The sequence below is a fragment of the Schistocerca serialis genome, chromosome 4, assembly GCF_023864345.2.
Source record: "Schistocerca serialis cubense isolate TAMUIC-IGC-003099 chromosome 4, iqSchSeri2.2, whole genome shotgun sequence".
NCBI classification, from domain to species: domain Eukaryota; kingdom Metazoa; phylum Arthropoda; class Insecta; order Orthoptera; family Acrididae; genus Schistocerca; species Schistocerca serialis.
The window spans coordinates 440418662-440431347 of NC_064641.1; the positions used below are offsets into that span (position 1 = coordinate 440418662).

At 43.6% G+C, this 12686-nt stretch overlaps 1 protein-coding gene across 4 annotated transcripts in view; it reads right to left on the minus strand.

Annotated features, from left to right (window-relative positions):
- The window catches only part of LOC126475060 (tripartite motif-containing protein 2-like), a 454750-nt gene that overhangs the window by 194024 nt on the left and 248040 nt on the right, over nt 1-12686 (minus strand). The window contains exon 1 of one of the 4 annotated variants that reach the window (XM_050102613.1): nt 9757-10066. The exons of the other annotated variants lie outside the window; for them this stretch is intronic. The gene's annotated coding sequence lies outside the window, so the exon portion shown is untranslated. Of the gene's footprint in view, nt 1-9756; nt 10067-12686 lie in introns of those variants that run through there. 4 annotated transcript variants of the gene reach the window in all.

Sequence of the window (12686 nt, forward strand, 5' to 3'; positions counted from 1 at the left end):
GTCGTCTGTGCGACAATCTAGAGAAGGATCTACAGTGCAGTCTTCCTCTGTGAAACAGCTTTGGAAAAAGACATTTAGTATTTCGGCCTGTAGTCTGTCATCCTCTGTTTCAGTACCATTTTGGTCACAGAGTGTCTGGAAATTTTGTTTTGATCCACCTACCGCTTTGGCATAAGACCAAAATTTCTTAGGATTTTCTGCTAAGTCAGTACACAGAACTTTACTTTCGAATTCATCGAACGCCTCTCGTATATCCCTCCTCACATTACATTTCGCTTCGTGTAATTTTTGTTTGTCTGCAAGGCTTTGGCTATGTTTATGTTTGCTGTGAAGTTCCCTTTGCTTCCGTAGCAGTTTTCTAACTCGGTAGTTGTACCACGGTGGCTCTTTTCCATCTCTTACGATCTTAAATGAAATATTCACTCTACAGCGAAGTGTGCGCTGATATGAAACTTCCTGGCAGATTAAAACTGTGTGCCGGACCGTGACTCGAACTCGAGACCTTTGCCTTTCGTGGGCAAGTGCTCTACCAACTGAGCTACCCAAGCACGACCCACGCCCCGTCCTCACAGCTTCACTTCTGCCAGTACCTCGTCTCCTACCTTCCAAACTTTACGGAAGCTCTCCTGCGAACCTTGCAGAACTAGAACTCCTGAAAGAAATATCCTTTCTTTCAGGAGTGCTAGTTCTGCAAGGTTCGCAGGAGAGCTTCCGTAAAGTTTGGAAGGTAGGAGACGAGGTACTGGCAGAAGTGAAGCTGTGAGGACGGGGCGTGAGTCGTGCTTGGGTAGCTTTCTTACGATCTTGCTTGGAACATACTCATCTAATGCATATTGTACGATGGTTTTGAACTTTGTTCACTGATCCTCAACACTATCTGTACTTGAGATAAAACTTTTGTGTTGAGCCGTCAAGTACTCTGAAATCTGCTTTTTGTCATTTTTGCTAAACAGAACAATCTTTCTACCTTTTTTTGATATTTCTATTTACGGCTGAAATCACCGATGCTGCAACCGCTTTATTATCGCTGATTCCCTGTTCTGAATTAGCTGTTTCAAATAATTCGGGTCTGTTTGTCACCAGAAGGTCTAATATGTTATCGCCACGAGTCGGTTCTCTGTTTAACTGCTCAAGGTAGTTTTCAGATAATGCACTTAAAAAAAATTCACTTGATTCTTTGTCCCTGCCACCCGTTATAAACGTTTGAGTCTCCCAGTCTATATCTGGTAAATTAATATCTCCACCCAAAACTATAACATGGTCGGGAAATATACTCGAAATATTTTCCAAATTTTCGTTCAGGTGTTCTGCCACAACAGCTGCTGAGCCAGGAGGCCTATAGAGACATCCAATTACTATGTTTGAGCCTGCTTTAACCGTGCCCTTCACCCAAATTATTTTACATTTCGGATCTTCGTCAATTTCCTTCGATACTATTGCACTTTTTATCGCTATAAACACGCCTCCCCCTTCACTGTCTAGGCTGTCTCTGCGGTATACATTCCAATCCGAGTTTAGAATTTCATTACTGTTTACATCTCGTTTCAGCCAACTTTCCGTCCCTAGTGCTATGTGGGCATTGTGACCGTTTATTAATGAGAGCAGTTCTGGGAACTTTCTATAGACACTCCTGCAATTTACTATTACCATATTAATATTGTTATTCCCTGTTGCGTTTTGCCTACTGCTACCTTGTCGCGTCTCAGGAGGCGTCTTGTCGGGCCTAGGGAGGGAATTCTCTAACCTAAGCAGGTGCTCTAATATTTCTCAATTCACATTATCTTTACCATTTTATTTATTTCCTAGTGCCACTACTTTTGTTTCCTTTGTATTGACTTCCATTCCATGAATCTTTCCATTACCTTTAATGCAGTATACAATATTGTGTATTTCTTTTTCATATGTAGCTGAAAAGAGCACGTCGTCTGCAAACCTTAAACACTATATTCTTCATCCTCCAATTCCCCCCTCCCCCACCCCAGACATCTAGAGCAGGGGTTCTCAAACTTTTCCCGTCGAGTCCCCCTTCTGAAACATGAATCTCTTTAATCTCCCCTTCCTCCTATTTTGCTTTCCTTCTTCAGCACTTCTCGAAAATGGTCCACCGTTTATATTTACTTCTATCTAATTATTGGAACTATCAGTTACAAAAACAACAACAATAATAATAATAATTCGAGAATGTCATTCGATCATGACATTTTTTTCTAATAATCATACATTTGTATTATTCAAAGGTGGTACGAGTTATCAAATACGGCTGTTTATATAAATAACCACGACTGTAGGTGCAGTTATTGGAATTGAACAAATACGTGTACTTTACTACATATCGTTTTACAAATTAGTTCACAAATTCGTTAGTTAAAATTTAACTGTTTCCATCCGTAATTATTTTAATTCATTTAGAGAGTTAATATTTGAAAGTTCACGACGCACAAATAATGACAGAACAATGCTCAACATTTAAATGCCAATTTAAAAATTGTTATATTGAAACTGATAATCTGGAAAAGGAAATAAACAAAAGTAAAAATGCACACGGGCGAGTTACCATCGGTACTGGACACTGGAGCAGTGACAGAGCTTTGCATTGTCTCATGAACCCCATACTCTCTTCATCACACCGATGGGAGGGCGAATCGTCGTCTTCCGGGGGAACAGCTGCTTGACACCTCCACTGTGGGGCGGAGACAAGCTGGCGGCGGCTCTCATTACACTCTGGGGAACATTCCGGGCAACCATGGCCCCAGTGGAGCTCGTGCAAAGCACCATGATGGCCAAGGAGTATCATACACACGTTGCAGACCACGTATGCCACAACAGCGGCATTTTTGTAACAAGATAATGTGCCATGTCACAAGGCCAGGAGTGTGATGGAGTGTTTCGAGGAACACAGCGGCGATTTTCAACTGATGCGCTGCACCCCCCTCCCCCTCATTCTACTCCAGATCTGAACCCGATCGAACATACCACGGGAATTAGGAGACTTGTGTGTGCGTGTGTGTGTGCAGATATGGTACCAACTCCCTACAGCGACCTACCAACCAAGGCCTCGTTACTTCCATGCCACGACGAGTGGCCGCTGTTATCCGTGCCGAAGTTGGACATACCGGCTGTTAGGTTGGTGGTCATAATGTGCTGGCTGCTCAGTGTATAGTACTCCCTAATGTTCCGTGTAGTTAATAAGAAGAGTGAATTTAAGTTGAGCTCAGGAATTCACGACTACCATAACAGAAGCAGGAATAGTTTCTATATTGATTGTGTGTCCTCTCTGCCGTTCAGAATGGAGTTTTGGTGCAAAAGTCTAACAAGAGAAACAAAAATATTTAAAACCGAAAAAAGAACCTCATTGATCACTGCACAGATGGTCAGGAAAGTTTGACTGAGGAATATAAGGTCCAGATAACTCTAACATTTGTGTTAGATATATTCCGACTTAGACCGCCTCCGTAGACGAATGGTTACCGTCACTGCATTCGGGTTCTGTTCCCTGTACCTCCTCAGATTTTTCCTGGGGCGGATAGGTCCGGTACGTGGTTCACTCAGACCTTGTGAGGCCAAATGAGGAGCTGCTTGAATAAAGAAACAGCGGCATCGCCAGGATTCATCTACTGGCAATAACGGCTGGAGGGATTGGCTATATGCTGATTACATTTCCCACGGTCATGGATCGCACGGCTTACTGTTTTGTAGGGAACAGTTGGCCAGTCAGGACATACCTAAGGCCTAATCCGTGAATGGTTTTTTCTTTTCTTTTTTTTTTACTTTACCGATATATGGACAGCTGTTAGTGGTCTGTCTGAAGTTAACGTAAATGATTTGTTTTAAGTACTAGACGAAAACAGCTCACTGGTGTACGAGGAGGAGCAGTATTTGTTTACCAAAGTGGTTGTTTTCCCGCTAACATACATACGGTGCGTAAAGCAATCTGGGAGTAATTTCCATAACTATCAGTTTGATTAGCCTAGCGCTAATCATAATTTGCTGTTGCCAGAAATGATTGCATCTGACACTTAATGTGTAAATTGAATCGTTCTGTATGCCTGAATGCTTTCCCTCGTGATGCGATTTACAAAACAGTGGCTTGTGGTCGGAGCCTACGATGCTGGCTCAAGGACTAATGACATTCAAACGAAAGTCGGTGTTTTCCAGTACCTGTTGCAAACAGACTTACGAGATGTCCAGGTCTGGAACTTACTTCCATATAAGTGCTATTAGCAGGAAAATGTCTGCATTCTGCTCTGCTTCTGAGGCTGACTGGCTGCAAAGCCTGCCTGTTAAAACAATTTCCCGGAGTTCCTTTGCCCGATAACCATCTTGGGCATTAGTGGCAATTCGTGTGCTCTCTGGGGGTGGAGGTTGTGGTTCAGTTTTCAACATTTCTGCGGTCTCGAGGTAGTGCACCATCGTGATCAATAAAGCTAATTTTCCAATATGGAAAGCTTACAAGAAATCCTAAGTATGTTCCCGCGCGCGGGGGTTAGTCGTTTGCCGTTTTTATAGGAGAATATTGCGCGGTTGAGTAGGGAGGCCATCAGCTAGCTGGAGACGTTTAACAAAATACAATGACTTGGCAAGATGTAACTGAAGCCAATACTTTACAATTCACTCCGAGGAAATTTGAAACGTGGTGTTTTTTGTAAGAATGTCGGTCTATTCACGTTGTAGTGTTACGTCTGTGGAGATTATTAAGTTACTACCTACCACGCAGTGTACTGACTGTAATTTGTGTATATTTCCCTATCCAGGAGTCAGTTCTCTGAATCTTTCCGAATACAGCTACATAGTTGTAAGGCGAACGTTATTAAGATTATTTTATAAGTGTAGCAGTGTAACCAATAAACGTTTCTCTGTTAATTTTCAGGCCACTCCGTCGCTTGAAGTGTGTCGCGTCCCACCACGACCAGTCTGAGTGTTATGCCATGGAACGCTTCTCACTTCGACAAAATTGCGACCGATCGTAAACATCACACTACGGCAACAATTTCTTTCTTTACCATCCATCATGGCACATCAATACCTATCGAAAGTCTTTCGTTGGTAGTCCCTAATTTAACTGCTTCGGACTTTTAAAACTATAATCGGTCTAAAACTTATACCATATAAGGATTTTTTATTAATTTTCATCTACACACAGGGGATTTAAAAACAACGAAACAGAACAATAAAACAGACACAAAGCCAAAACCTTTCGGAACATAAGATGTTATTTAGTGAATAGTTGGAATCCAATTAAACGAAGCTCTCACAACGAAGAAACTAAAGAATGTATATAACTGAGACTATAATGACAAATAAAACTGAGTTTCTTGAAATGCTACTATAATAATGCAGTGTATACAAGACAGTTCACCGGTAACTACATTCGAATGAAAGTAAGCATCAGGAAAACCTTGTCTACCTCAATGATATTTCTGAGTATGTATGTATTTCGATACATTTACAAGACCGATAACTTTATATTTAATGTATAAAGTGATCATAAAACTCGATGAAAGTGTGGTTGGAGCGAAATAACTAGGGCCAAAATTACACTTGAAGGACATAAACTGAACGCATCATTATTAGGAGGCCATTTTGTAATGTCTGATGTGGGAACCTGCACGTGATTTAATATCAAATAATTATACTGAAGCGAAAACCATACTAATTTCTAATAAAATTATTGTTAACGTCAGTATTAGAGCGAACATAAAAACAACATATTCCCTCGCTAACGAATTGGCTTGAAGAGACTTGATCGTACTGCAAGTGCGCACAATGAAACTATGTCAAATTCGGTGATACAACTTAATCGTAAGTTTTCTGTTTTTAATTTCCGTACGCTGTCAGTCACATCACAGTCCCCCTCTCCCATGTCTCCCGAAGTAACAGAAGTTACAGGCTTGTCACTTCATAAACGAAATGCATCCGCACTACACAGAGGTTAACGCGAAGGACGCCAATAAATGATTCGCTTGTTCTAACAGTGCAGTTGGGAGGGAGGAGGCGGCGATATCGGAGGTTTCGCCGATACATCACCGGCCGCTTCGTAATTACGTGTCTCGCGTTGGCTAGCCCGCGATACGGTATCTCCCCCTCTCACGGTACGGCAACCGAGCTCGCGCATCGCCCGAGCCCCGGACCCGCGCACGGCTACAGACTCCACACACGCGGGATGTTTACGCACGCAACTTTTTTCGAACCAATACAACACAACGGTCCCGCTAAAGGCTGCAAGTTATTAACCACTAAAAGACTTCTTAAGGAGGTAACATAAAAAAATAAAACACCTCTATCGAGAACGATGCTGAATTTACGGAAAAAATTTCTGTAGCGTGACTCAATGATAAAATGCCAGACTACAGATCAAAGGTCTCGAATTCGATTCGCGATCTGTTAAGACTTATTACGGTTGCAAAAGACTGCAATTAACCATACAACTTGTATATCTGCAATTACCGAAAAAAGGGCCCGAAAAAAAATGACAATCCTAAGATTTTTATCTGTCATTAACACTTCTTTCACATTGATATGAAAAATGTCGAGTTGCGCCGTGGTTCGGTAAAAACCTTAAGCTATAGGTGTCCCTATAACAGACTGGTTAAGTCTGTCGGAGGGAATCAACGGTATACCACCTTTAACAGCACCGTGACTAGTTAAGCAGTGTAGTGTTCAACACAATCTTCGGATTTACGACTGATTTACTTTAGTTTCACAACCAGCAATTTAATGAGTCACGGCTCCAAAACACTGCAACGAATTATTTACAGAAGGATCGAGGAACTTGTAAAAACTGTTATCGGGGAAGGTCAGTTTGGGTTTCGGAGAAATGTTGGAGCACGAGAGAAAATACCGACCGAACGATTTCTCTTTTAAGTCAGCTTGAAGAAATGCAAGGCAAATCTACTATTATAGCATTTGTAGATTTAGAGAAAGCTTTTTACAGTAAGACATAGAATAGACCCTTTGAAATTTTTATGGCAGGATAGATTAAATGCAGGGAGTGAAAAGTTACTTACAACTTACACAGAAACCGAACTGCAGTTTTAAGAGTCTTAAGACATGAAGAAGCAATAGTTTGAGAAGGGAGTGAGGCATGGTTGTAGCCTATACCAAATATTGTACAATGAGCAAAAAAGTTCAGGGACAGGAAATGAAAACTGCGGAGTTTGTCGATAACACTATGTCAGAGGCGACAAAGAACTTGAAAGAACAGTTGAACGAAATGGTTAGTGTCTTGAAAAGATATTACAAGATGAACGTCAAACAACTGTAATGGAATTTAGTCGAATTACATCAGTTGTTGCCGAGGCAAGAAGAGTAGGATATGAGGCACTAAAAGGGGTACGTTAATTTCCTATTTGGCTAGCAAAGTAACTGATGTTGGCTCAGTAGAGAAATCACAGAATGAAAGCTGGCAATAGCAAGAAAAGCGTTTCTGATATAGCGAGATTTGTTACTCTACTACAGAACAATGTCGAAGATTGGAAGAGAAGGGCCAGAAAAGTAATGGGGAGATACTGAAGCGAATTGGGTTACAAAAGAAGTTTGTAGTATCCTGAGACATCAATGAATTTCCAATCTGTTCAAATGTTCAAATGTGTGTGAAATCCTATGGGGCTTAACTGCTAAGGTTATCAGTCCCTAACCTTACACACTACTTAACCTAAATTAGCCTAAGGACAGACAGACAGACACACACACACACACACACACACACACACACACACACACACACACACACACACACACACAGATGCCCGAGGGAGGACTCGAACCTCCGCCGGAGCCAGCCGCACAGTCCAAGACTGCAGCGCCTCAGAGTGCTCGGCTAATCCCGCGCGGCTTCAATCTGTTAAGGGAAGGTAGTGTGTTTGTGGGGCGGGAAGGGATTGAGGGGGGGGGGGGGGGAGAATTGTGGATTGAGGACAAGGCTTGAATACAGTAAGCAAATTCTAACTGACGTACGTTACAGTAGTTGCGTGGGGATGAAGAGACTTGTGCTGGTTAGAGTATCGTGGAGAGCTGCGACAAGCCAGCCTTCCAAGCAAAGACTTCAACAGCAACAGTTTATATGTAATTTTGTGTCCATGTTTGAGCAGTCTCAGTGTTTTGCTTACATGGCCCAGGCGACAGAAGCACTCAATAATTGGCTTTATTTCAAGCATCCAAGTATATAAAACGCGATGATTGGCGCTGCTGGGTCTCCTTCCAGTGACACAGAAGCACTGGACATTTACAGTTGTATCAATGCAGATGCAACAGCAGAAAACTGGTGTCGAATTTTGAAGGCGACAGTTTCACATCCCGTACCAGAATCCAGACTCAGTGCTGAAATTAGTTTAGGTAGTCACGGAAAAATGTTCTGTGGGACTCCCTTAAGAGGGCGGAAGTCATTCTTTCCACGCTTTCTGCCCAAGCGATTGTGTCACATCGCTGTCCATTTCAGCGCCAACGTATAAAAGAGGGGTGAACGGAAGGTAGTCTAGCTCACTGCCAGAACTACTTGAAAGTAGTATTTATTAGACTGCGTAGTGAGTACTATCTATTTCTTTATCCTTTATTTCAATTTACTGCAAATAACATTCATAACTGTCAGAACTTACCGTCGTTTTAATTACTGATTATGGCAAGGGCTTAGCATGTCCAGTACATAACACAGCATTTCAAATCGACCTTAGGTTGAGGACTGTTTACAGTCTTCACATTGCCAAGTGAAACACTTCTTTCTTTACAGAAAGAAGAAGAAATGGGCCCGAAGAATCTTAACATGACAAGACAAATACCAGCAGAGAAAGACGAGATTGCGAGATTCATCACCCGACATGAACAAATAGAAAATGTCCTGCTATTAAACGTTTATGTCATTTAATTGCAAGACTTTTCAGTTTTTGTGCTCTCATCTGCTGCTGAATATCGCAGTTTCGTCCCTCCCTATTGCTATTGGCCTTGTCATGTTAGTTTCTTGGAGTTGAATCTCTTTCGTTCACATTCTGTGGTAGGAAAAGTGTACTTTATGGAGAAATTTTCACTTGCCAGTATCAGGTCGTCATGGTGGGTGCGGAGGGGCGAGAAAATAATTTCCAACTTATCCAATTGAGCGAAGGCATGTGCCACTTTATGGTGACCCGTTAGTTGGATGGGGGCGAATTTGGCGGCACTTTTGGTGCCACTCGTGAGCGGTAAGCTATGTACTGGCACGAGGTTTCATTCTCCCACATATATACAACCACCAACACCACCACCACCACATCTGGCTCCATTTCCACTCTCATACGTCGGTTGCTCTAAACAATAAGGCTTATAAATGGTTCAAATGGTTCTGAGCACTATGGGACTTAACATCTGTGGTCATCAGTCCCCTATAACTTAGAACTACTTAAACCTAACTAACCTAAGGACATCACAAACATCCATGCCCGAGGCAGGATTTGAACCTGCAACCGTAGCAGTCGCGCGGTTCCGGACTGAGCGCCTAGAACCGCTAGACCACCGCGGCCGGCAATAAGGCTTACAGAGAAAGCATTTGCGTTTTAGGTGGCTTAGCTACTACAGAACATTCCAGCCAACAATGCCTTATTCAACATTTACATTTTCATCTCTAGGACTACAAGGTCTTAAATGTTTGGTGTTTCAGTTTAAGACCTCTGCGTGAAGCTCTACCAGTGTCTTTTGAACTGTCCGCACACTTTTAATTTCACGTTACCAGCAACTGACAGAATTCGTGATTTCCGCAGCTGTCGTCAGAAAGCAACAGCGACCAGTACTCACCGCAGACTTCCGCAGCAGCTGCGCTCACATCCGCAGCAGGTGCGTCGACGCCAACTTATTCCGGCTCGCCGCAGAACTTCAGAACGGCCTAATTAAAGGTAGGCCAGGGCCGCAGGAAGGAAGGAACTTAATGCTTCATAGCAATAAGTTACGCTGAGAGAGGACAACCGTTGTTTGAACAGTGGTTGGGTGTAAGTTTGGCACAGACACCACGGATGTGACAGAAATGCATCAGAGAAATTTACGGAAAATATGAATTTAAGAACTCTGAGTAAACTCAAAGAGAGCAGGATTGATACGATGGACAAGAAAGATGGATGGAGGAAGAAGAAGCCGGCTGTTTACGGAAGACGGTATGCGCTGTGCGAGGCACACCGAGGCAAGACGAGAACTGCGGCCGTGTTGCGGTGTTGGCGCCGTACGCCGAGCTGATAACGCTCCCCACTTCACTTCCTCCTGCACACGGCTACGCGACAAGAGCCCGCCTGTTTGCAAACACCAAGCCATCCAGCCAGCCTCCCGCCGCACGTTCGTGGGAACTGCAGTGTAATCCTGAGACAAGGACCCCAAGATTTCTTGCTTACAATGAACGTTAGCCGCACAAGCTGGGGACCTTTCTGTGTCCGTTTTATTCACTGTGGCTCAAGTTTGCGAACGAGCTTAGTTTGACGGCACTCTACAACAAAACATGCTTACGAACAACTGAATGAAGTGACGCTTACCGAGAGAGGTTGCGCAGTGATTACGGCATTAAATCGCTTTCGGGAGGACAACTCACTGTCTAGCCACCTAAATTTAGGTTTCCCAACATTTTCCTGAATAACGTAAGGCAATTCCGGACCGCACCGAGTGGCGCAGTGATTAGCACACTGGACTCTCATTCCTGAGAACGGAGGTTCAAGTCCGCGTCCGGCCATCGATTTAAGTTTTCCGCGATTTCCCTAAATTGCACCAGGCAAATGCTGGGATGTGGTTTCTTTGAAAAAGTGTGCCCAATTTTCTTCCTCATCTTTGAAACAATACGAACTTTCGCTCCCTTTTTAATGACCTCGATGTCGACGGGACGTTAAATCTTAATCATCCTTCGCTCTTCCTTCGAATACGAGGATGGTTCCTTTCAAAAGGCCACATCCGATTACCCTCCCATCCTCGCACAACCCAACGCTGCTCTCCATCTGCAAACAACCTCTTCGTTCACGGGAACAAAACGCGCCTCACTTGATTTTAGACTGTTGGCAAGTAGCGTGTAACAATCCCTTATCGTATTCAAGTTCTGTCAACTAGGTAATTACAGGGGGTTTACAAGATAATATGAATAGCTAACATACACAAAATAGTAATTTATTAATAAGGAGTTGTGCCATTATTGGTTTTGAGAAGAGCTGCACTTCTTCGCGGAATACACCCGTAGTGTATCTGAATGGTTTCCAACGGAATGTTCTCCCAATCTTGTACCAAAACATCTTCCAATCGCTTCAACGATGTTGGAGCTGGAAATCTGATCCTCACTCTCTGCTTTAAAACTCCCCATAACAGCTCAATGATGTTGAGGTCTGGCAGGTGCTGGCCAGAAAAAACGTTTTGTGGTATGCTGATGCTCCCCAAACCAAGCTTGAACCTTTCTGGCTGTTTTTATGGGCGTATTATCATCTTGGCATATGGCAGTGTTTGGCAGCAAAATGATAGTCATAGTAAGCACTCGGTTCTCGAGGATGTCGAGATAAATATTCGCAGTAACCCGGCCAGTGAGGGTAATGATAGCACCAGCTGAATACTGAATATCACGATATAGCCGCCCAAATCATAATCGAGTCTCCGTCATGCTTGACTGTAGGAAGCAGCCACGCCGAGTCGTAGGTTTCTTTTGGGGTTCTCCACACACAACCCTGTTCGTCTGTTGCAATTGTTGTAAACGATGACTCATCCAAACGTACCACATTCTTCCAGTCATCAGCTGTCTCGACTTTATGATCATGGCACCACTTCTTTCGCAGTTTGCTTCCGTTATTAAGGGTTTTGCAATTGCAGCCCTTCCACGAATTATAGCCTTGTCAACCTCCAGCCGACATGTTTTTGTCGACACAGTACTACTCGTGTGAGTGTTGGGTTCTACAGCCACTTTCACCGCGTTAGTTTGTCCGGCCACAATCCCTTTTATGCTCGTCGGTCTCTGTTAGTTAACTTTGGCTTTCACCCACAGTCTCTCCGTCGATGATGTTTTAATAACGTGGATACTATCGGTCGTGAAACAAGAAAGAGTTCAGCGCCGATTTCGTCACAGACGCTCCCGCTAACCGCGCACCAACGAGTTGCCCTGTTTGGGAGACAGATCACACGTTTCACCGGTCGTTTGTATTCACAGTCGCAGAACAAAGAGTATAATACATTGAAATATAACCTCCAAGACCTAGTCATATTACTTTGCCTATCCACTGTACATCTTTATGGTAGTAAAGCTGCTGTCTGCACCCTTCGTCGACTCTAGGATACTACCCCCCCCCCTCTCTCTCTCTCTCTCTCTCTCTCTCTCTCTCTCTCTCTCTCTCTCCGAAGCTCTCTGTCTAATACTATATCCCATTTGAAAATGGATAGCGGTAGATAACTGCAATCAAAAGCAAGTTGCAACAGAGGTACGACCTTTAATTGCCCAGCCGATATGTCTTCTGCGCAAACGTGTTTTCCGGAACGCATCTTTCTGCGGCTCGCGGCAGAAAAGGGAATGGAGTTCTCTCAAGGCGATTCCTCATCCATAATTCAGGCTGTGAGGCTTCCGAGAACCAGCTAAGGTGCAGCGGCCGGCATCTGCGGGAAACTGGAAGCCGGCGTAAGGAAACTGGACACGGCCTTGTAGGTGGGGCCTTGTTGCTGCCGGTCCTGGGTTCGATTACCTCGTTCCCAGCTGTCCAGAGCCGACCACAACTGCACCCTTA